The sequence below is a fragment of the Quercus lobata genome, chromosome 11 (genome assembly GCF_001633185.2).
Source record: "Quercus lobata isolate SW786 chromosome 11, ValleyOak3.0 Primary Assembly, whole genome shotgun sequence".
Classification (NCBI taxonomy): Eukaryota; Viridiplantae; Streptophyta; class Magnoliopsida; order Fagales; family Fagaceae; genus Quercus; species Quercus lobata.
This window is the reverse complement of record NC_044914.1, coordinates 45,465,531-45,491,785: the sequence shown is the minus strand read 5'-3', so window position 1 is coordinate 45,491,785 and position 26,255 is coordinate 45,465,531. Positions and strand designations below refer to the sequence as shown.

At 35.8% G+C, this 26,255-nt stretch overlaps 1 pseudogene; it reads left to right on the top strand.

The window, feature by feature from the left end:
* The first annotated feature begins 173 nt into the window (after positions 1-173).
* LOC115969010 lies at positions 174-19,825 on the top strand (annotated as a pseudogene).
* The last annotated feature ends 6,430 nt before the right edge of the window (positions 19,826-26,255 follow it).

The window sequence follows — 26,255 nt, the reverse complement described above, 5'->3', positions numbered from 1 at the left end:
TGGGTCGGGTCAGGTTGACCCACAAAAAACATGAATCAGGTCACCGGTCAACTCGTTTTTGTTTTAGGTCAAAAAAATTGGGTTTGTGTCAGGTATTTTTCGGATTGGGTCGGGTCGGGTCATAAAATTCTGACCCATTTTGCCATGTCCTCATCATATGGTTGATGGGTGGGATGGTGGGATTGTCTTCTTCTTCTACTTTAGTAGCTGTTGGTGTTGTTTTGAGTTTAATTTTGAATGCAGCAATGCTTTGTAATGGAGGAAAAACAAGCACTTTTGTGAGGTCAGCTGATCCCAATATGGACATTCCTGTTGATAATCCTACCCTTTATGTTCCTCCGGGCCATAATTCGCCTCAACAGGTCAGTTCCTAAATAAAAATCCTATGGCTCAATATGTATTCTTCATTCTATACGTTACTATCTACAGTACACTCATATATCCATTATTTTCCTTATAAAATAATCAAAGTCTAAATAAAAAGAAAGTTAAGACGCGTGGCATACTTCAAGAGCTGTACCTTGAAAAAGGATGAACTTATTTTGTTTATTTATTGTATAAAAGTATATTTGTATTTTAAAAAATGTGATACTTTAAAAAGTTATACATTCTCTTTTAAGATGAAAATAAACTCATCCAAAATGAAGCAAACCTTTGAATAACATTGACAGTTGTTTTGCATTTTGATAGAAATAATGGGGTGGTTTCAAGTTGGCATTTTCTTCTCTTCTATCGTTTTTTGATTGTCTGACTCAATATGTGAATGCTTTGCATTTAGGTTCACATAACACAAGGAGACTATGTAGGAACAGCAGTGATTGTGACATGGATAACTCCACATGCACCGGGTCCAAATAAAGTGACATATTAGTGTGAAAATTTTAAGAAAAAGCATAAGGTTGAAGGCAAAAATGGTAGATACACATACTATAATTATACTTCTGGCTTCATTCATCACGCCAACATCAGCAACTTCGAGGTGAAAGTGAAAGAAACTGAATTTTTAAATACATGATTGTTGTTTTGTATTGGAGCGATTGCTTTTTTGTGCTGTCTTTGTTTAGGCATGGTTTGTAGCTATATAGGTGGGGTTATGAGACATTCTTTTTCTAAATCTAACTGTTAGTTTTTAGACCCTTTAAAACACAATTGAATTAACTTAGGTAATTAGCTAAGTTGTTACTTAGTCCAAATTCCAAATCTAGGTTATTACAATCAAACAATCATATCATGCAAAGTAGCGGAAAATAAATAAGACAATGATATGATCACCCAGGAAAACCAAACCGGTAAAAAACCTGGGGAGGATTTAACCTAGCTATCCTCAAGGTAAAAAACAAATCCACTAGAAAGAATCGAAGTTCATACAATAAGACTTACAAGCCTTCACGCTCGACTTCTTATTGCTACCAATCAGTAGAACTTACTGACACAACCACGTGCAAGCTCCGAATCCACGGATTCCTTCTTTTTTTGGCCTTTGCAAAACACAAACACCCACGTTTGTAACTTTGAGATTCCATTCAAAGGTTTAGCAACACAAACTCTCCTGTTTGTGACTCCAAGACCACCCTTGAAGGTTTAGATCATCAACACCTTTGATGACAAGAGAAGGTAGCAACTTCTACAATACCGGATATTGAGATTCTTTAAGGAATAGCACCGGTAGAAGACATAAGAGAGCTTTTTAGGAACAAAACCCTAAATACAAAAGAGGCACACTCTTTTCTCTCTGAAAAGCCACACAAAAACGTGCTTAGAGTTTTCTTTATATACTAGGAGAAGTAGATTAGAAACCTTGATCCTAAATGGGCTTGAACTGCTGTTTGGGCTTAATTAAAATTCTGCAGATACGACTTTCGATCGATCGAACCAGACAGATTATGAAATCTTCTTCCTACAGCTTGTATGTTCTTGAATCTTGACTTGAATCACATTGAGCATTGTCTAATAAAACCTATAGACTCTAAGATCTATATCTAGACAAGTTTGTGCTCACGATTTGCCAATTATTCTAAACATTTAGAACCTAACACTAACTATTCTTGTTTTAACAGTTTGATACTAAATATTACTATGAACTTGGAAGTGGGCGCTTCAAGAGGAAATTCTGGTTTGAAACTCCTCCTAAACCTGGCCCTGATGTACCATACACATTTGGGCTCATAGGTAAGCATTCTAGTTCGCATAAATTGAAGGCATTTTTGGTGTTTTCAATCCAGAGTTCAAATCCCTTCTTCTTGACTTAAAACATATCGGGAAAAAAAAGGCATGTGAACATTTTGCTAAGCAGACACCATTCCTGTTAAGCTTTTCTCATGTAGGTTGTAGCCTGGTTGTGATTAAATGAACTATGACAGAAATTTCCATGAAAATAATACTTAAAACTAAAATTAGCTATCTTGTAGTAATAAATAGGCAGCATACAAGCACTTGTTTTCTTAATATGAGTGTGCTAGCCTAGGTGGTGGATCCTGTGCAGTAACATTTTTTCATATTTACCTATTTCTTATCAAAGAACAGACAATAGCATATTTTAATTATTTCACAATTTCACATGTATTCAAAGCACTCTTCCTTGCACATGGCCTTACCTCAGAGTTATCCAAAGCTAAAGCAAAATATATATTCATAGGAGAGTAATAGTACAAAATCTTCTATCTGTCTACACCCCCCTCTTGACAAGGGAGCTGTAACCCAGTCTAAATTCTTGGAAAGCTTGAGGAATAGTCTAGTATTATTTAATACCACAATACTCTGAATTAGTCTATTAGCGTTTAGTAGTACAAGTGCCAGAGACTGTTAACAACTACCTAAGCATCTGATTCTCAATTCCTAGCTCCTTGGCCATAATCAATTCTTAGCACATGCCCTTCATGTGTGAACAGTCTATGTGGATGTATTTTGCTTGGAAAGGGGCTTGTACTAAGGGTGTGCTACTTAGCTGCCTAGTAATTTTTAACTAATTGAACAAAAAGTTTAGCACTTTTGGGCTAACTAATAATTGTTCATTTATACCTGTAATGAACAATTTTTGCAGGGGATATTGGTCAAACTTATAATTCAAATACAACGCTCACTCATTATCAAAATGACCCACAAGCCAAAAGCGGTGTTGTACCCGAGAGACCTCTCTTATGCAGATAACTACCCTTTACATGACAATGTAAGATGGGATACATGGAGCAGGTTTGTTGAGAGAAGTGCTGCTTATCAGCCTTGGATGTGGTGTGTAGGGAATCATGAAGTTGACTGGCTCCCCCAATTTGTAAGTGTCTTATAATATTAGTCTTTCACATAAGTCCACCTCTAATAATATGGTTTTAAAAACCGGTACGGTGAAAGAACCGAAAAAGGAGCTAATTACTGGTTTTATGGTTGGACCGGGGTCCAACCGATGGTCAAACCGGTGACGTCATAAATAATTTAATTATTGTTTATTTAAATTATATAAATAATTAATAATTTTTTAATATACTAAAACTAACAAACCAATAGTAATAAATATGTTTCCTCTAAAAAAAATACAAGTATATAAGTATATAGCATCTTTTTAAAGAATTTAACATAATAACATTACAAAACAATCATCCTTAACATATAAACTTTCAACAAAACTAAATAAATAAGTTCATTAGTCATTACATTTACATCCAAATGGAAAATAACAAATAAGTTCATTACATCCAAATGGCAAATAAGTTTTGAAGTTTCAAACAAACAACTACTAAGTTTTAAGACCCAAGCCTCATTTGTTATGAAGAAAATTGAAATCAATATCATCATGTGAACCAAATGCTCCACCACTAGCATCATTATAATCATCCTCATCCTCATCTTCAACATGAATAGGATGATTTTTATCTCTAAATCCGGGAGGAGCATCATCTTCATCACCAAATGATTCCAAATTGATGTCATCATCATCCTCAATCACTTCATTGTCCATATCTATACAAACTCCAAAACCAAAGAACAATAAATAAAATAACGATTCTAATAATCATTTCTTATAATCATAAATAGTCTAATTAAAATATGCAACTAGGTAAAGAATTGTTATAAGCTAACCTCTTTGTACATGGCTAGAAGACCCTTCTTCAATTGGATAGGCTCCCTCTTCATATAATGCATTCTTTATCTCCTCATGATCTAGAAATGGAGGTTCCTCATCTTCCACTACCAAAAATTTAGTTTTATCGGTATTTGCATAATCAATAGGATCAAAATTGAACTTCTTCCTTTTGACTCTATATCATAAGATGAACATAATGAATAATTAGTAACCAAATCACTTATATTTCACAATCACAAAGAACCCACTTGACCAAATCAGTGAATCACTCATATTTCCTCACAAAAACATTGAAACAAAGAGATTATATAATATATACATTTCTTTCAATCGGTAGTTATAATGAACAAACACAAGATCATTAAGTCGTTAATGCTCCAATCTATTTCTTCTTTTGGTATGTACTTGTTCAAAAACACTCCAATTCCACTCACATCCCGAAGAGGTAGCTGTTTGGCTAAGGATCCGAATTGCAAACTTTTGTAAGGTTGGAGCACAAGATCCAAACAACTTCCACCACTCATCTAAGTTCCATATACAACACAAAACAAAGATACAATGAATCAATAAACACAACTATACTCCCAAAAATATAAAAAAGAGCTATGATCTTTAAAACATATTTTCATTTTATTATTAGCTAAAGTAAACAATATCTTACCCGGCTGAGATGTCTTGGCTAATTCTTGAGCAAGTTGGGTTCCAAAAGTTTGTTCACGCTCTCGAAATAGCCTTAATTCTTCCACCAACTTCAATCGACCAACTGAAACTTTTGATTTAATAACATCTGTCTCAGCAGATTGTGTCTCTAGCCTTTTATTAAGAGTGGATGAGTCATATTGGAATGCAGGATTCAACCAATAAGCAGCAGCATGAATATCTCTATAGAATTGATTATCCCAACGATCCTTGATAAGATTAACATAAGGCTCCCATAGTCTCTTCTTGTCCTTGAAATTTCCTTCAAATTCTCAACCATTTGAAACCTAAAATCATAAGGTACACTCATACATGCAGCCACATCACCTTTAATTCCAGCTAGATGTCTTTTCATTTTATTGATGCCCCCTCCTTTATAACTTTTCCCACAATGTATACATCTATAACTACTTTTTTCGTCTTTCAACTCTTCAATTACATGATCCCATACAGGATCACATTTCGCTATCACAGATGAAGAATTAGCATTAGACCCGATTGTAGAAGCATGTTCATTAGATGGTACAGAGGCGGACTCCATTTCACTCAACAATTTTAGACTAGCAGCAACCATTGTATCAACAAATAAATTCATCAACACAACATACACAAACAATAGTCAATAATTTCAAACTGACAGCAACCATTTTATCAACAAATAAATTCATCAACACAACATACACAATCAATAGTATAATACTCTGTAAACTATATTTCACAAACAATAATGCTCTGTAAATCAAATCCACAACATACACAAAATCACAAATAAACTAAAATGTTATTGTAAACTAATAATTGAAGTTATCACTTACCAATGAAGTCATGGAAGGAGAACCTGAGATGAAGCCGAGAACATGAATTGGAATCTGAGATGAAGCCAAGAGAAATGGGGGAAAAAAAAAGAGAGAGAAAATTATCAAAATCAAAATCAAGTAATCAAAATCATAAAAAAGAAAATAATATTAATTATTACCTGATAAAGCTAAGAGAAATGAAAAAAAAAAAAAGAATCTAGAAAATCAAAATCAAAATAAAAAGAAAAGAACATTACCTGATTACCCAATTAGAAAACCCAAAACCCAGATGCCGAGAAGTAGAAAGCAGAGCTCAAAGGGCGAGGGTGAGACCAACCAAGAAGGAAAAAAGAAAAAAGAAATCCCCAATCGAGAGGTGCATGGCTACGTACCGCTGTGCGTGAGGCAGAGAGAGGTGCGTGCAGAAAACAGAGTGAGGGCCGTGACGCAGAGAGAGCTTGAGTTAAGTTGAGAGTCTTGACTCTTAAGACTTGAGAGCTTGAGTTAAGTTGAGAGCCTTGACTCTTGAGACTTGAGAGCTTGAGGTGAGTGAGAGAGTGAGGCATGATGATCGTGAGACTGAGATGAGAGAGTGATTAGGCTTAGGGTTAGTTTTTAGGACTTTATTGAGGACCAAAACAACGTAGTTTTAGTGGAAAAGTAAAAAAACCCCCAACCAGTCATTAATCGGTTCGACCATGCCAGTTTTCGGTTCTCAGGTTAAACTGGCTGGTTTTTACTATTTACCAGTTTTAAGCCCATTTTCGGTTTTTTACCATAACCGGACTAGATTGAAGGCCGGTTCTCGGTTGAACCGGTCGGATCGAGCTGTTCGGTCCGATTTTTAAAACTGTCTAATATTATATTAATGATAACATGCCACTTCAACAATTGTGAAAAAAAATTTGACTCTCTTTGAAAATCCAATAAAGCATATGGGTTCGGTATCATGGGAAAGCTAATTAAGTAAACCTTCAAGAGACTTATGGTTCAGTGGTATTACCCAGTTATCTTCATAGGAGAACATAGTTCGAATCTCCTACCCTCACTTATAATAAGCAAGAAAGTAAAAATAAACCTTCCTATGGACTGCCAAATGAACATGGATAATAATCCTTAACTTTAAGACATTACGTTAATATTTTCAGTTCATTTACATCTTAACTCCATTGTTCATAATTTCTAACCCATATGTTCTTCCATTTGATTGTATACATTACCCAAACCTTTGAAGGTTATTGATGAAGTGAATTTTTCACTAAAGACTTGTATATTTGCTGCTGTAGGGTGAAAATATACCTTTCAAGCCCTTCACAAATCGGTTCCCTACTCCTTATCGTGCATCAGGCAGTACTGCTCCCTATTGTCACTCATCCAAGAGAGGTCCAGCAAATGTCATAGTCATGGATGCATATTTCGGGTTTGGTAAGTATTCGTGTTCAGCAAAAATTATATGGCAATTGCCAGAGCTTATGGCCCTTTTGGATGGAGGGGAGAAGGAGGGGGAGTGGAGGGAAGTAGAGTTATTTTTAGCCAACTCTACTCTACTCCCCTCCACTCCCCCTCCTTCTCCCCTCCATCCAAATGGACCATTAGTCTTAAATTAGTATTTTCTTCGTATTCAGCATATGCTAAGGGCACATTTTTCCTTGCATCTTGTTGTTAACATGGCATTTATACTACACATATGTCTCTAAATGGAGCAGGGTATATGTTTAAACTTGCAGTTTGAAAAAATATTGTGGTTCAGATGTCTTATAAGAATTATGGAATGTATTATAAATCGTAAGAACTTGGAATATGATCATCTCCATTTCACTGAAAATTGAAAGAGTTCATTTACGATTAAGATTTTATTTCCTGGATACAGTGTCCTATATGCATGTTAATTAAGACGCCTCTTGACTTGGTCATAGATTGTTTGTAAAAAATTCTAATAATGCTTTCACAATTGACTTCGAATATGATATCATATAATGTTATTTGTATTTTCTATCTCCTTTTCCCTTTTGAAGGTTACTCCACTCCTCAGTACAGTAGGTTCAATAGTGAGATACCAAAAGTTAATAGATGTAAGACACCATGGTTGATTGTTATGTTAAGACATATGTGATTTAATGTTAGGAACATATGTCAATATAGAATTGGCCAATCCTTTGACAAAACGTACTTTATTTGTAATTGGGTAGATCTAGGATGTGTTTAATGCTTCAAGGAACAAGGTTTCAAGATTAAGTGTTAAAGCTATGCAAGTTTGTCCAAGAAACCAGTGAAGAAGTGCTAGATTTTAAAGCTCGACAGCTAGCTTGATAGCCAGTATCTATTGAGGTTTAAAAGCTGCTGAAGCCCGATACTCGACAGCTTCTGGATAGATAAGCTATCTATCAAGGTGTATGAAAAATAGATTTTCAACTTTGATTTTCATCCAATCTGTGAGTATATGTTTGAGCTTTCTTCTCTACAACCCTAAACATATATAAGGATTATTTTAAGGGTCGTCAAAGGTTGCGCGAGTGTGAAGCAAAGTTTTGTTCATGCAAATTGTGATCAGAGATAGAATTTGCCCTAGTTCATCTTTCTTTTGAAGAAGTTACTGTGTTTGTACATTGTAGGGTTTTGTAACCAAGAAGTTTTATGATCTTCATTGTGTGATGAACTGAAGAACTTTGCAACCAACATCTTTCTAAAGTTGGTGAGTAAGTCGCGTATTGGGATCTGTGCATCGAATTGGTTAGTCACGTACTGAGAGCCGTATAATGAAAATAAGAGATTGTCACTACAGAACAAGTCCAATTGGGTATTGGGGTAAGGGTTCAACTGTAGGTTGGTATAAGGTACTGAGATTCCTTTAATTGTAACCGCTTGTTGTGATAATAGTGAATTCTCGGGAGTGGTGACTTTAAAATCACCCGGTAGGTTTTCCCCATTTGTAAACAAATCACCGTGTCAATTTAATTTTTTCTGATTTAGTTATTTGGTGATTTGTTTGTGCTACCATGCTTATTGCATGCAAATTGAATTAATTAATTAACTTGGCTAATTAATTAGTTAATTTATCACAAGGGGTCAATACATTCTTGATCTATCAAGTGGTATCAGAGCAGGCACACTTTGATTAGGTTTTAATCTTTGCTGTGTGATCCATTGACCTCTGTTTGTCATGGATAGAGGACAGTCTCTTATTATACCTAATTTATTTGATGACACTAACTATGCATATTGGAAAGTAAGCATGAAAGCTTTCTTACAGTCATTAGATGAAAATGTGTGGCAAGCTGTGGAGATAGGCTGGACCAAGCCTATGGAAGCGCCGGCCAACAGGGATGATGCTAAGATCAAGACAGCTAACTTCAACAGCAGGACATTGAATGTTTTATTCAGTGCAGTCACGAATGAGAAGTTCAAAAAGACATCCCCTACTAAAACTGCAAAGGAGACATGGACTATCTTTCAAACAACCTATGAAGGAACCAAGGCTGTCAAGGATTTGAAACTAGGGCCAGCTGAAGCTATAGGCCACTTAGGCGGTGGCGTAAGGCCCCCACTGATAAGAGCCCCCCAAATAGTAATAATATATTATATAATATTACTTTCTCATCTCTAAATATAAAAAAAAGATTACAAACGGCCATCACCAAATCCCATCAGGCCATGAAGGCCTGTTTCTCACAGAGGCCTGTTTCTCACAGAGAAAAAAAGTTGAAATGACAATGTGACATGAAGGCAAATCCCATCAGGCCATCACCAAATCTTTTGCTTGTAGAAGAAAAGATTACAAACGACAGAAATGTTTAGCTTGCAAAAGAAAAGATTACAAAAGGCAAAAAGAATAGACAAATAAGAAAAGGCAAAAAAAAGAAAGAAAAAAACACTCACTCTCTGACTCTCTCCATCTTGATTCTAAAAAAAACACTCATTAGTTGGCTTACTCATCAATTGGTGTTGGCAATAGACTTGGTGTGTTCACTGAAGGTTTTTTTTTTTTTTTTGAAGAGGAGTTTCCTCATTGCTGTTGGGTTTTTATTCTTCTTTTTGTCTGAACTTTAGTTTAGTTGTACACTTGTACTCTTAACTCTTTTTGTTTGTTCTATTAAATTTAGATTTCTCTAGAAGGCTATGGAAATGGAATGGTCCGAATAGACCCACTTAAAGAGTTAAAGTATTGATTCTAAGTTCTAGTCTTACACGTTTTGTTTTGTTTTTTTGTTTTTTTTTGTTTTTTTTAAGAAATTAGATTTAAAGGGATGGAGCCATGGAGGGATAGTGGGCTGGTCTTAGTCTTAGTGGATCAAGTTGAGTCCTACACATTTTGCTAGTGGGCTGGTCTTAGTGTTAGTGGATCCAATAAAGTTGCTTCCTACACATTTTGTTAAAAAAAAAAGGTTTACTGCTACACAAAAAAGAGTATTAATAACAAAATTATAAATTTAGAATAATTTACTTTGTATTAATATTAATTTTAATTTTTTTGTGTAGGTTTAAAGTGTAAAGTGATCATATTAAGTAAAGCTACAATTGTGCTTTTGATAAACCAGGTTCTATTGGTTTATACATTAAATTTATATTATTCTAGTTAAATTTTTTTTTATTTTTTTTATTATAGACTGTGTTTCATTTATTCATAAATATTTTTTAATTACAAATGTCTACTAGAAAATATCTATCTGGATATAAAAAACTAAAAAAAAAAAAGACAAAGAGAATAACTAATTGAATCTCAAAAAGGATCTATGGACAAATTTATTACTAGTAAAAATCAAAATCTTGTAGAAAATTTGAGTGAAGGTTTCATAAATGAACAAGAAATTCATCAAAAAGAGTTAGAAGATAATGAAAATATACAACAAAACGATAATAACAAAGGTGGTCATGATAATGTTCAAACATGTAATGTCACCATTCTTGATAATGAAGCTCAAAATAATTTAGAGGAGAGTGAAAATATTAATGATCAACCTAATTATATTCCTACAAATATTTTTGATCCAAGTCAATGGAAAACTATTGATATAAAATTAAGAGATTTGTTAGTAGAAAATGGTCCAATAAGAGTTGATGATCTAAACTTTCCTATAGATAAGAACTCTAGACATTTTTCTACTACACATTATATTTGAAAATTACCAAATGGGGAGAAACATGATAGAAAATGGTTAGTGTATTCGAAAGACCTAGATAAAGTATTTTGTTTTTGTTGCAAGTTGTTTAATTCAACATCTAATACAAATCAACTTGCTAATGGAGAAAATAAGGATTGGAAAAATATTAGTTCTATTCTTAAAAATCATGAAACAACCAATGAGCATATTACAAATATGAATACTTGGATTGATTTAGAACTAAGATTATTGAAGAATAAAACAATTGATAAAAATGTCCAAGAACAAATTAAGAAAGAGAAAGATCATTGGAAAAAAGTGTTATTAAGAATAATAGTGGTGATAAAAAATCTTGGTAAAAATAATTTGGCATTCAAAGGAAAAAAATGAAAAGATCTATCAAAAAAATAATGGAAATTTTTTAAGTAATTGAAATGATTGCAGAATTTGATCTAGTAATACAAGAACATGTTCGACGTATTCAACATGGTGCAATCCATAATCATTATCTTGGACATAATATACAAAATGAAGTGATACAATTATTAGCAAATGAAATTAAAAGAAAAATTATAAAAAAGATTAAAGAAGGAAAATACTTTTCAATTATACTTGATTGTACCCCCGATGTAAGTCATCAAGAACAAATGACTCTCATACTAAGATGTGTGGATATTTCAATAAGCCCGATCAAAATAGATGAACATTTTGTGGAATTTTTAAAGGTAGATAATACTTCTGGAAAAGGTCTTTTCAATGAAATTATAAATGCAATAAAAAATCTGGAACTTGATATTAATAATGTACGTGGACAAGGATATGATAATGGGTCTAATATGAAAGGGAAAAAACAAGGGGTACAAAAAAGAATTCTTGATATAAATCCTAAAGCATTTTACACACCATGTGGTTGTCATAATCTCAACCTTGTCCTATGTGATATGGCTAATTCTTGTCCTAAAACTATATCTTTTTTTGGAGTAGTACAACGTATATACACATTATTTTCTTCTTCCACAAAGCGATGGAAAATTTTACAAGATAATGTGACAGGTTTAACTTTTAAGCCATTGTCACAAACACGTTGGGAAAGTTGAATTGAAAGTGTGAAAGCAATAAAATTTCAAGTTCTAGAAATAAGAGATTCTTTGTTACAATTGACAAAAACAAGTGAACATCCCAAAACAAAAAGTGAAGCTGATTGTTTAGCAATATATGAGATTGAAAGTTTTGAGTTTTTGCTAGCTATGACTATTTGGTATGACATATTATTTGCTGTTAACTCTGTTAGTAAAAATTTACAATCGAAAGACATGCATATTGATGTTGCTATAGATCAATTAAAAGGTCTCATGTCTTTTTTTAAAAAATATAGAGAAGATGGATTGACATCTGCTATGAATTCATCTAAAGAAATTGCAACCAAAATGGAAATAGAGCCTATATTTCGTGAAAAACATATAATTCGTAGGAAGAAATAGTTTGATGAGAATGTCAATGATGAGACAACACAATCCGCTGAAGAATATTTTAGAATTGATTATTTTTTATATATAGTAGATCAAGCTATTTCTTCAATTGAAATTAGGTTTGAACAATTTCAAATATATGAAAATATTTTTGGTTTTTTATTAATTTTGAAAAACTAAAATTGCTAGATGAGGATAGTTTGAAAAAAAATTGTTTTAATCTTGAATGTTTTCTTACACATGAAACTTATTCTGATATTGATGGCTTAGATTTATTTTCAAAACTAAAATTTTTAAAAGAAGTTTTGCAAATAAATGAAAACTCTCCAATTAATGTACTAAATTTTATAAAGAGGCTAGAATCTTTTCCAAATGCATGTATTGCTTTTAGAATATTACTAACTATACCAGTTACAGTTGCTTCCGTAGAAAGAAGTTTTTCAAAATTAAAATTAATAAAATCCTATTTAAGATCAACTATGTCACAAGAAAGATTAAGTGGATTAGTCATTTTATCAATTGAAAAGGAAATGTTAGCTGAACTTGAATGCAAAAATTTAATTAGTAATTTTGCCACTCAAAAAACAAGAAAAATAAATTTTAATTGAAAAAAATATATGAATTTATAATTAAATATAATAAAAGGCCCCATTTAAAGCTTTCACCTAGGGCCTCCAAATTCATTGAGCCGGCCTTGTTCGAAACTTCAGAGGCTTACCACAAGCTTTGAAGAGATTAAGATGGAGGAGGATGAGTCATTCGATGAGTTCTATACCAAGGTCAATGACATAGTGAACTCAGCTTTTAATCTTGGGGAAACCATTCCCAAACCCAAGATTGTTAGAAAAGTGCTTAGATCTCTACTAAAGAGATTTCATGCCAAGATCACTGCAATCGAGGAATCGAAGGATATTGACAAAATTCCTTTGACAGAGCTGGTTGGTAATCTGCAGACCTATGAGTTGGGTTTGACAAGGATGGGGAAATCAAGCAAGAGCAAGAGCAAGAGCATGACATTGAAGGCCAAGAGCAGTGATACTGATGAGTCTTCAGACGATGAAGATTCTAAGATGAAATCCTATATCACCCGACAATTCAAAAAGTTTATGAAGAATGTCAATGATAAAGGATTTGACAAAGACCGCAAGCAGTCTAGCTTGTCTCAGTTCAAGAACCAGGACAAAGGAAAGAAGGATGCTAAGGAAGGCGGTCAGTACACTGTTTCCTTAAGACCAAAATGCTTTGGATGTCAAGGTTTTGGACACATGAAACAAGAGCGCCCTACATATCTCAAGACCATTGGGAAAAGTAAGGCACTTGCTGCTACCTTAAGCGACACAGAGCCTAAAGATGATTCTGACAATGAGGATGATGGAATCCTAAATGCCTTCACTGCCATTGTAAATCCTACTGAAAGGATTATTGAAGATGTGGATGAAGAAAAGGAATTGGTGTAGTTTAAGTTTGAAAAGATGGATGAACAAGATGACATCCACACAACCTATGCAAAGCTATACAAGGTCTCGGAAAAGCATGAGAAATTGTATAGGTTGGCCATCAAGAAGTTTAGTGAAGTGGAGCTTAAACGAGAAGAAATTTCCATAAAGTTTGATAAAGCCAATCAGACCATTGGAGTACTAAGATTTGAGAATAATTTCTTGGCTAAGAAGACTAAGAAGCTTGAGGTAGAACTGTTCCAAGTTAGAGCCCAGTTGCAAAGGACTTCAAGTGTAAAGCTTGTTGAAATGCTCAGTCTTCAGAAATCTACTTCTAATCGAACTGGTTTAGGATATGATTTCTCTTCTCCTAGTATTGTTTCTGCTAGTACTACTGTTTTTGTTCCTCCTAGTAATAATGTTGAATCTGAAAACAATGGTGTGCAAAATGTGTTAGCTAGTGAAAACATAGACAAGAGTAAATCTATCTTAGGAGCACCTCTTAAGCAGGATAAGAAAGAGATCAAAAACCCTAGGGCTAAGAAGGGAAACACTCAAAAGCCTAAACAGAAGAAGCAGCATCTTTGTCATTACTGTGGAACAACTGGACATACTCAACCAAATTGCTACAAGTGGTTAGCCACTCAACAGAGCAACAATATGATTTCATCGGGAAACCAAAATCAGTTTCCATCCTCCTTTGCTCCTCTTGGAGATCTTCTCAAAACCCTCATGTTCCTTTCAAACTTGAACGGTTTCAATTCTTTCCCCTCACCGCTAGATCAAGGGTTTGCTAAACAAAAAGGTTCTTCCAATGTGTGGAAGGAAAAAGGCTCCAAGTGATTCTATCACTTTTTCTCTCTCCCCTTCTTGTTTTTGTTTTTGAATTACTTGTGTGTTTTGCTTTCATGTTTTCAGTTAGTCTAGTTTTATGCATTGTTTTGTTTAACATGTTTTTGTTTGTTTATTTTTCAGTTTTGTGTGTTTATTTTTCAGTTTATTTTTTTTTTTCCATAAAAAAAAATATCAGAAAAATCAGAAAAATAAAAAAACAGTGTGTGTTTGTGTACATTAGTACTTGTGTACCTTGGATGCCCATTAAAACAAAGTTTTCTAAACTTTGTATCTTTTGTAGTTTAGATGAGCATCTCTATACACAACTAAGCAAGTGAGTTTTGTGGCTCGTATTTGTGATGAGTAAGATTAAGTAATCTTTTGTGCTTAATACTTGTATCACTCTTTTTGATGGGAAGGACTAGAAAATCCTAAGAGAAAGACATTAATAACCATCTCATTACTGTTGCCCGCCAATCATGAAATAATATTTGTATGCTTCAATATAGCAAAAGTGGAATGTCAAATGCTTAACATCATTGGGTATTTCTTTTCTATCTCTTATATGCCCATGCATGGTTTATTTAAAAGAAAAATAAAAAACAAAAGAATCAAAATACTTTGTATATGATTGCAAGTGTGTATTCTAGGAGATGTGAGAGTTATAGGATGTACCTCGAAGGTGATAGTCCCCATCGAATAGTTATGATTGTGTGTGAGTTAAAATGATTTTCTCATATCTCAAATCATCATAACATGCAGACACTTATGCAATCTTGCAATAGTTTTCACACACAACACGCAATATTATTTGCTGGTTTTGATACATGTGCAGGTACAATGTGATTTGGCCATCACAAGGAAAACATGTGTTAATGTATGCTTACTAAACTGTCTTAACTTGTTTTTGAAATATAAAATTGGTTAGACTTGTTATGTGTGTGTGTGTGTGTGTGTGTGTGTTTTGGATCTATGGGCTTGACATTTTTCTTGTTGAGAGATGATTTTGAGAGCTTAAAATGTTGTTTGGATCCTTGGTTGTATAGCATGCTTGATTGCATTCATATCTGTGTTTTTCTATTCTTGAAAAATTGTTTTTAAGCAATTTCGATAGTTGCTAGACACCTCTCAACAGCTAGGCTATTTATCGAGCCCCTTCAGTTGTTTTTTATTGCATTCTCAATAGCTCCTCGATAGCTGCTTGATCCATCGAGAAAATTTCTGGATGCTTAATAGATTCTCGATAGCTTCTCGATCCATCGAGATTATCTAGCTGTGGACACCTCTCGACAGATCTTGGATAGCTCTTCGACAGATAATTCACTCGTTTTAAAGCTCGACACCTCTCGATCCATCAAGCTTTATGGCTTTTCTATATAAAGGATTTGCGCAATTTTTCTTCATTTCTCCACGATCTCTCTCGATAGTTTTCGTCTTTTCATCTTCCCAAACCTCTCTCTCACACTCCAGTCCTCCAACCTAAGTGTTCTTCAATCTTAGAGTGCTTTTTCTGCTTCTGGTATATCTCTTTTTCATTCATTCATCATGCATTTCACATTTTTTACCTAACTTTCGGGTTTTTGTTGAAAATTTAGGGTTTTTCACAAAAAATTTGGGTTGGTTTTTGTGAAAATGTTTTTGAATCATCATGCATTGCATCACACTTGCATTTTAACTATATTTTCATGCATTTTAAATGTGTGATTACTATGTTAATTTGTTGTGTACTAGTAAGTTTGGATTGGGCTGAGCCTATGATATTTTTAAGTTTGCATGTCAAATATTCATGCATTTTCATGCATACATACCTACAAGTCTTTATATTCTTATATATTGTTGTTGTTTGGTGCTTTTTTGCGTGTCTCTCTCTCTTTCCCTTTCTCTCTTTCTTGCGTTAGTCTGCTCTATGGCACCCAAACGCAAATCCACTCCGTCCAAGAACCCTCTACGTTCTGGGGCATCCACTTCTTCTTCTCACCCTACTCTTTCTCACTTACGGTTCCGTGATGATAAAGCCCGAAAGGACTTTTCGGAAAACTTTTCTTAACGAGGCATTCATTTGGAATGCCAAGTCATCCTATCGAATTTTTTCGATACTGACCTTCCAATTGTCATCTACAGTCAGGGTTGGGGGTCATTGTGTGACATCTTGGTCACCTGTCCCTCCATGATCATACAGGAGTTTTACTCCAATATGCACGGATTCGATACTTCTGTACCTCATTTGTTCTCTCACGTTTGAGGTACGCGCATAGTAGTTACTCTGGATATTGTATCTGAGGTACTACACGTTCCTAAGGTAGTGCATCTTGACTACCCTGGCTGCAATCGTTTGGGGATTGTGTCCAAAGACGAACTCTCGTCTCTCTTTTGTGAGACACCTTCATCTTGGGGTGACCGTTAAAACACCCTTTGCTCAGGCTTTGCAAAAGGTCCGAAATTCCTTAACATGGTGATGACATTCATTCTTCATCGTTTGTCTCACTATAACTCTATTACAGAGCCTTGTGCTCGATTTTTGTTATCCCTCTTAGAGGATATTTCTATCGACTTCCCTTCTCACTTCATTCTATCCCTTATAAATGTCTATAAGAATACGGCGACCCGTGATAAGCTCATTTTTCCTTCGGCTATCACGTAGATCCTTCACCATTTTTCTGTCTTCTTTCCTAAGTCTCCTTATTTCACGGTTATGAGTGCCATAGATGCTGCTACCATTCAACCGAGACAACCCCAGACAAAGACGGTGACTCCTCCAGCTTCTATCGCTCCATCCACCTCCGCTCCTTCGTCTTTTGCGAGTCGAGTGACTCTTGAGGCCTTCGTGGCACAGCTTATGCGCATGGATGCTTGCTTTAACACACTTAATGATGAGTTGTGTCAGGTGAACACCCGTATTGGTCATATCGCATGACGACAGGCTGTCATGGGTGGTTTCACTGTTGCTTCTTCTCCATCTCCACCGGCTTCCGAGGATGAGAGTGATGATGGCTCCAGCAGTGATGAGGATAATGGTGCTAGCTCACCCAGTGATGAGAAGATATTTACTTGATGTACTTACCCTTTGTTACTCGTGACAAAAAGGGGGAGTAGTTTTGATATGAGAGTAGTCATATACATAAGGGAAGGGTTAGCATAGGAGATTTTTGTGATAGGGGGAGTGTCTATGAGGGATGTAGTGAGGTTTTTTATGTATTTTCTTTTCTTTCTTTTACATTTACCTCATGTATATTGGTCTTTGACTATTTGACATACATTGTACTTATATTTGAGTTTATATATGTTGATGTATGTTATTCACCTATCTTTACATGTGTTGTTTCTTTTCTCTCTTGATGCACATGATTCTTTTATATTGTATGCTATCTATTATTTCTGTTTCACACTAAGATGCTGTGATGAGTTTTGTTTAAAGTGTTTCAGAAATACAGGTTGTCAAATTCTTCTTGCCATAAACTCTCTTCTTGTAAAGTTTTTCAAGAGTTTGTGTTATGATAGATTTTATTATATTTAACAACTGAGTATAAGTTTAGTGATTTATGACTTCTCTCATATGTTCATTTGTTTGTTGTGGTTTTGTCATGGATTGCCAAAGAGGGAGATTGTTAGAACATATGTGATTTAATGTTAGGAACATATGTCAATATAGAATTGGCTAATCTTTTGACAAAACACACTTTACTTGTAATTGGGTAGATCTAGGATGTGTTTAATGCTTCAAGGAATAAGGTTTCATGATTAAGTGTTAAAACCATGGAAATCTATCCAAGAAACAAGTGAAGAAGTGCTGGATTTTAAAGCTTAACATCTAGTATCTATTGAGGTTTAAAAAGCTACTGAAGCCCGATACTTGACAACTTCTCGATAGATAAGCTATCTATCGAGGTTTATAAAAAATAGATTTTCAACTCTGATTTTCATCCAATCCTTGAGTATATGCTTGAGCTTTCTTTTCTCACAACCCTAAACATATATAAGGATTATTTTAAGGGCCGTTAAAGGTTGCGTGAGTGTGAAGCAAAGTTGTGTTCATGCAAATTGTGATCGGAGATAGAATTTTCCCTAGTTCATCTTTCTCTTGAAGAAGCTGCTGTGTTTGTACACCGTATGGTTTTGTAACCAAGGAATTTCGTGATCTTCATCATGTGATGAACTGAAGAACTTTGCAGCCAACATCTTTCTCAAGTTGGTGAGTAAGTCGCGTACTGGGATCTGAGCATTGAATTAGTTAGTCACGTACTAAGGGCCATGTATTGAAAATGAGATATTGTTACTACAGAACAAGTCCAATTGGGTATTGGGGTAAGGGTTCAACTGTAGGTTGGTATAAAGTACTAGGATTCTTTTACTTGTAACCGCTTGTTGTGATAATAGTAAATTTTCGAGAGTAGTGACCTTAAAATCACCCGGTGAGGTTTTTGCCGTGTAGGTTTTCCCCATTTGTAAACAAATCATCGTGTCAATTTAATTTCTGCTGCATTTAGTTATTTGGTGATTTGTTTGTGCTACCATGCTTATTGCATGCAAATTGAATTAATTAATTAACTTGACTAATTAATTGGTTAATTCATCACAAGGGGTCAATACATTCTTGGCCTATCATGTTATAATGCATCCATCATGGTACAACAGTAACGCTGATCATTATATGGAAGGAGAAACCATGAGAGTAGTATATGAGAAAGCATTCGTACAGTACAAAGTTGATGTAGTATTTGCTGGTCATGTCCATGCCTATGAACGATCTGTAAGTACTCTATACACTTCTATTTGAGTATTTGAAATATGACTATCATCATTGGTTTTCCAAAATCCCAATGCATTGCAAACTTTTAATATTTTTTTTACCATTCTCAATTTAGCTCAATGGTTTTCTTTATGCTAGTGTTACTTGGCAACCAAGTTATATGTATCATAGGAATGAGTATCAAACATAAAATACAACATCACAAATGGTCTTTGCACCCGTGTATGATCCATCTGCGCTAGTATACATCACCATTGGCGATGAAGGTAATCTTGAAGGATTTTACACAATTTAAGTTTAGAAACTATAATAAATGGTCCAATTATATGATATCATTGCCAAGAACCTTATAGCTTTGTAATATTAATATATTATTCAATTCTTCCAATAGTGAGGAATTGGATTTGAATCCTCCATCCCTTACATATTGTAAGGAAAATAAGTAACATATATGTCATCTTTTTAATGCAGTTGGACCAAGAGATAACCATCATACTCAGTTTTCCATGAGGCTAGCTATGGTCATGGCGTTTAGACATAAAGAACAGAACACATGCCTACTTTAGTTGGAACTGTAATCAAGATGGATATGCAGTGGAATCTGATTCACTTTGGCTTTTCAACAAATACTGGTATCCACGAAATGATTCAACAAGTTCCAAATCATGATGAGATGAATTTCTTTGTGCTCTCCGAAATAAATATACCATACTTATGTGTGTGCATGAGTGCGTGCTTGTTAAAATAAAATGTGTGTGTGACCATCTCCAGGACATTTTTAAGTGTAAGAATGTATGTTTCTTAACAAAAACTCTCTCTTCTCTAGATAATGAATTGATTTCACCCTCAATTCATTAAGAATTTTAAATTTTATGAAGAACAAAGAGAATTACGTAGATTCGGGTAGGGATGGCAATTTCTACCCGACCCGCGGGGTACCTGGCCCGATCCAACCCTAATGGGCCAGGTTTTACCTGATCTGATTAAAAATAGGGTCGGGTTTGGGTTTTTTAAAAAAAAAAACCCGAAGCGAGTCCGGGTCCGGTCCAAGTTTTTACAAAAATCCAGCCAGAACCTGGACCCGACTCGACCCGGTTAAATATATATGTACAGTTACTAAATTACCCTCTTATATATATTGATAAAACCCTAAAATACCTTACCCTCACAATCTCTTCAGACATCAGCCGCTTCTCATCTCTCTCTTTAACTCACCACTCTGACTCACTCTCCTCTCCCACTCTCACTCACTCTCCTCTCATGTCTCATGCTATCAGCCACCAACTGTCAGCCGCGCCTCTCTCATGCTCTCAGCCTCTTGGTCTCACTTTCTTTGCCGAAGAAGACGAAGACGAAAATCTAAGATTCTTTTCGTAAAGCCTCTGTGATCTCACCCACGAAGACAAAGACAAACAACCACGGTGATTTACGGCAATGGTTTTTGATGTTCTTCTTCCATTTTTTCTTTATTTGATTAGTGGGTTTGGGGATTTAGATTCTCTTTGTTTAACCTGTGGGGTTGGGGATTTAGATTTTGTTGTTAAGATTTGATGTTCCTTGCATGTACTTGTTTTAGATTTTGATTTCAAATGTATTTGGTTTCTATGAATAGTTTGATTTCAAGTGTATTTGGTTTCTGTGAATAGGAAATTTGAATGGTTATGGTGGATTTGATTTGAGATTCATTTGGATTTGTTGTTTGTGTTGCACTGCTGTAATTCTTTTTTCTCAGGAAAACAATTTTTTTTAATTGATTGGGCCACGAATTGGGCCACTATTAGGGGCTGAAGATTGGGCCTTGAAGTGACCTGGCTGGGCGGGGCCCAATGGGGCGGGTCTGGACCCCGGTAAAAAAATCCGTTTAATAAACGGGTCAGGTCCAGGCCACAGGTCCTGGCCCGCGGGTCGGGTACGGGTATGGAAAAACCCAGCCCAAACTTGACCCGTTGCCATTCCTAGATTTGGGTGTCAACTAGTTAAAGTAAAATCTAAGCCCAAATTAGGTCCTAAGAGCAACCACATCAGTGGTTGCAAAAATGTGTAAAATGCAAAAAATACTCAATTTTGCACATTCTAACCCAAAAAACACCCACATCAGTTTTTGCAAAAATGTGCAAATATACACTATGGTTGTGTAAATGAACAGTAACCATGCATATATGCACGGTTACTGTTCAACGTGTAAATTATTTTTTTATTCTTTTTTTCTCTCTCCTCTCTCTGCCTCTGACTCACCTCACTCTCTTTTCCTCATTTCCTTTCTCACCTCACTCTCACTGATCAACTCTCTCGCTGACCCATGCCACCAATCTGTTGGCTTACAACAGCAATTCAAAACCATTCCGTTCTTCCCTAAGTCTGAACCGATTTTCTCGCCCAATACGTTCATGTTTCTCACCGAAACTTCATGTTTTTATGGGTCTTTCTGGGATACCCAATTCTCAATTCCTTCAGTTTCAGCCTAAATCACCTCAAATTCCTAAACCCACTTCCTATTTCAACCGATATTTCGGCTAACCTTTCTATTTGTGAAATTAACAACCATGAAGCCAAACCCGAAATGGAAATGGAAATTCCTTCTTGATGGAATCGTTGCTGTTGTAGGCCAACCCGTCCTTTTCCCATCGCCGATCTGTCGATCTTGTGTGGGTTCCGATTGTTCCGATGGTGGCTATGTGGTTGTTTGGGTTGTTTCGGGTCTGTGAGAGATGACCGTGTGTGGGTTGTGTTGGGTCAGTGAGAGAGATGATACTGTTAAAGAAATGAATATTTTATTTGAATAAATGTGTGACAAACTGATGTGGGTGTTTTGTAAAAATAGGTGTGTAAAATAGAAAAAGTAGGTTTTAAATGTGTAAAATGGATTTTTTTTTTTCACATACTGATGTGGATGCTCTAAGTAAAATAAAAAAGAAGAAAGAAAGAAATTACTGCATATTGTTTATGTTTTTTTCTTTTCTTCGTGAACAAGTTTGGAACTTTGGACTTCTCTTGTTAAGTTGGTGCTATGGCTCAATGCTCAATAGTGCCTATGGTCCTTTAATGCCCTTTAGGCCTAGGCATTGATACCTCAATGAATATAGTAGTTATTACCAATCAGTGACGACTTCAGGAATTTTTCCCAATGTGTTCCTATAAGTTCCCATGATTTTTTCCCAGGGTAGCAAAAGAATAAACAATAAACTATAAGTTCATTTGAAATATTAATAAAATTATTAATTAATGTTGTTTAGTTGTTTCATTAATTTGTTTGTCTTTTATAAACTATAATTTGTTATATTGTTGTTTCATTAATTATAAAATTATTAATTGTTGTTTAGCCTAAAATAATTTAATTTGTTTGTCTTTTATAATGTATTGTTAATTAAATTATTAATTATTGTTTATTAGTTGCTTTCCCCAATTAATTATTGGTTAATTAAATTATTGTTTATTAGTTGCACTAGCACATATCCCATGTGCATTTACTTCTCCCCAATTCAAATATCCCACCCGGCCTCATGTGCCCATCCACTCCCCACCCCACTCAATAAACAAGCCTCATGCCTAGTAACCCCAATCACAAGAGCCAGTTGCCAATCAGAAAATTTCACAATCACAAAGCACAATACACATTACACTAAAAGACAATTAATATCTCACCAACACCAACACCAACGGATAAGATAAAGCTAAAAAGTCAAAAACAGGGCAAAATATTAATAAAGTTAAAGTTTCAGCCAATCACAGTTCAAAAGAATTAGATAAAGTTAGTCTTAAAGAATAAAGAGAGAGAGAGAGACTTTCATTTATTTCATTTCAGTGATTTCAGATAAAGAGAGAAAGAGTCAGAGACTGAGAGAGAGTCTGAGAGAAAAAGAGAGAGAAGTTAGTAAAATGAAATACCTTGAGGGAGCACTGGAGCAGGGAGGCCTGAGGTTAAGGGGCGAGTGACAAGCGATCTCTGATTGGCGAGCAAGCAACGTGACCGATCGGCGATCTCCGATCCGATCCAGTGAGCGATCTCCGATACTCGAATCCCAATGCGATGTGCTCTGAATTGGAGCTTGGCTGACCGATCTTCGATGCGGCGATGCCTAATCCGCCTGTTGGCTTGTGTTGCAGCGTTGCTCTGTTGACGTCTTTGTCTTTAGGTTTGCTTTAGTGATTTGATGTTTCTAATTTAATGATTTGCAGCATATATTCGGGTTTAGTTTTTTTTTTTTTTTTTTTTTAGAATCCATGGGTTTGCTACCTCTGTAATCTGTTGGGCTTCCCGTGGGCTTGTTGTGGGCTTGATGTTGGGCTTGCCGTCCGTTGTTTTTTTTAGAAAATTTGTGGGCTTGCCGCTTGCTCTATTACAATTTTTTTTGTTTTTTTTTTGGGCTCTTGTGATTGGGGGTATCAAGAATTAGGGTGTTCCTATTTTTTTTAAGGGTAAACAAATAAAAATTTTTAATTATTATATATATATATATATATATATTTTAGGTCAGGGTGTTCCTGGGAACACCTTAAGCTTAACGTGGGGCCGCCACTGTTACCAATTTACCATCATATACACATCAATTATCGCAACTTATCCTGATCGCCCAATGGTCCAAATCCAATACATTCTAAAAGAGAGAAAAGGTTTGAATTAAAAAAAAAAAATGGTCTAACGTGTGCCCTTAGGACATACATTAGTAAACTATTTTAGAAAACTTTTTATGAAAAAACAAAAAAGTAATTAATTTTTTTAACAGTTTTTTCAATTCTCTATAAAGACTTTTTCAAAATGGATAGTTAATGTATGCCCTACATATATATGATTTGATGGTTGAAGAGAAGAAAATTTAAATCCAAAACATTTTCATTAGATATATCATAAGATATTAATTAAGCTATCATGCTCTTGACAAGAATTAACAATGTGGGGGCCGATTAATCAATAAATATTAAAACCGTGTTAACTGGGCCTGTGGCCCATCCGAGGACGTTAAACCATCTGAGGAGGCCCGTATGAGATTATAAGGGGAACCAAATGAAAAGAGAAGTAGATATCACATGAGATGGGTCCAGTATGCGTCCGAGGACAAAATCCTTCTCGGCAATATGTGTCCGAGGATGATCTGAAGGCCATACTGTTACAAATACACTTCGAAGCTGCATTACCACTAAAGTTGGGACATAGGACCAAGGGTAAGAAAGAAAAGATAAACAAATATCTTTAACAACAGCTGCCTCCGTATTAATTGCCTCTCAACCAACTCTCTGACCGCATTAATGTGGAGGTGATGCCTGAACAGTGATGAAGCAGCTTTATAGTTGCTGGTTGGAGGTTCTAGAAGGTGTTGGATGGGACAGGAAGGGATCCCCCAAATCCAACCTACACGTGTGTGGTGAAGATGACACTAAGAGGGCAGTATATAACATGGAAGAATGCATTGAGAGAGGAGATCGGAACTTCTAAACAAGTGATGCCTAGAGGAAAACCTTATGAAATAAAGAACTTAGCTTGCTTCAAGGAGAAATTGATCGAAATATTTGTGTTAATCCATCTAGAAACGTTAAGTTTAATCGTTTTTCTTTTAAAGTTAATCTAATTCTTTTACATGCACGTTCTACAAATTTATTGTTTGGGCCTTTAGCGTTCGAACCCAATACAAGTTTGGGATCGTTACAAATTGAGTCTTACAATTGGCGTCGTCTGTGGGAAAAGCTTGATTTAGATTAAAAGAAATCCAGTTCAACGTTCATGATGGAGGAAGCAGGTCCACATCACTACGCAGCAGGACCACATCAAGTAGATGCCAACCTACACCAAGCAGAGTCAAGAGGCTTCCAGCATGGTAATCCGCACCGAATTCCCGAACGGAGAGAGGGCCGTGAGGGGAGTGTGCGCACAACTTATACCACCAAAAGTCGCTCTCGTGGGAAGAGTCATGTTTCCCATGCAAAGAATGACAGGGACCTGCAATGTGAAATTGACGGGTTGAAAAGAGAGTTGCGCCATGCCAGGTGGGGACGTTCCCAGCCTAGCTCCGAACCATCATCTGAGGAGACAGATGGAGCTAGTTATAGGCAGAGATCCAGAACTCCGCCTAGTGAGACTTTTTCCTATGAAGAGGAGCACAGCCGTCGACATAAGTGCAAAAGCCCGCCTAGCAGGGGCTTGGGGAACAACGCCATGAACAAAGAGTTAAGCCAAGTCTCCAAATCACCCTTCACAAGGAATATAGAAGATGCGATTCTTCCTCGGCAATTCTTCCTCGACGATTCCACTAGCCTACATTCACCCTATATGATGGCCGGTCAGACCCAGTAGAACACGTTAACCATTTTAACCAAAAGATGGCTATCTACTCCAGGGATGAGGCCTTGATGTGCAAGGTCTTTCCATTAAGTTTGGGTCTGGTGGCGATGGCATGGTTTAACAGTTTAAGGGCCAACTTTATTGAGTCCTTCAAAAAGCTTACCAGGGCTTTTGGCGCTCGCTTTATCACTTGCAGTAGGGTTCCTCGGCCTTTGGGATCCTTGCTATCTATGTCCATGCGAGAGGGCGAGACTCTCAAAACTTATTCAGATAGATACTGGGAAATGTTTAATGAAATAGAGGGAGAGCATGATGATGTGGCCATAAGTACTTTCAAGGCTGGTCTTCCAGCCGAGCATGATTTAAGGGAATCTCTAACTGGTAAACCTGTTACCAGTGTACACCAATTGATGGATAGGATTGACAAGTACAGAAGAGTAGAAGAAGACCAACTTCAGGGAAAAGGAAAGGCTAAGGTAATTCCTCAGGAGAGGAGGGATTTCAGGTCGGACCTTTACAATAGTAACCGACCTCGGAAAGACTTCGTTGGGCAATCAGGTTCTGCTGACACCCAGGTGGTTAATGCAGTGTTTTGAGAGCCAGTGCAGCAGGTATTGGAGAAGATAAAGAATGAGCCCTTTTTTAAATGGTCAAACAAGATGACAGGAGAGCTTAAGAGACGCAACCCGAACCTTTATTGCCATTATCATCAGGATCATGGGCACACGACGGAAGATTGTAGGAATTTATGGGACCATTTGGAGCAGCTGGTCCGAGAGGGGAAATTGAAGCAACTCTTGCATCATTCCAGTGGTAGGGGAGGCC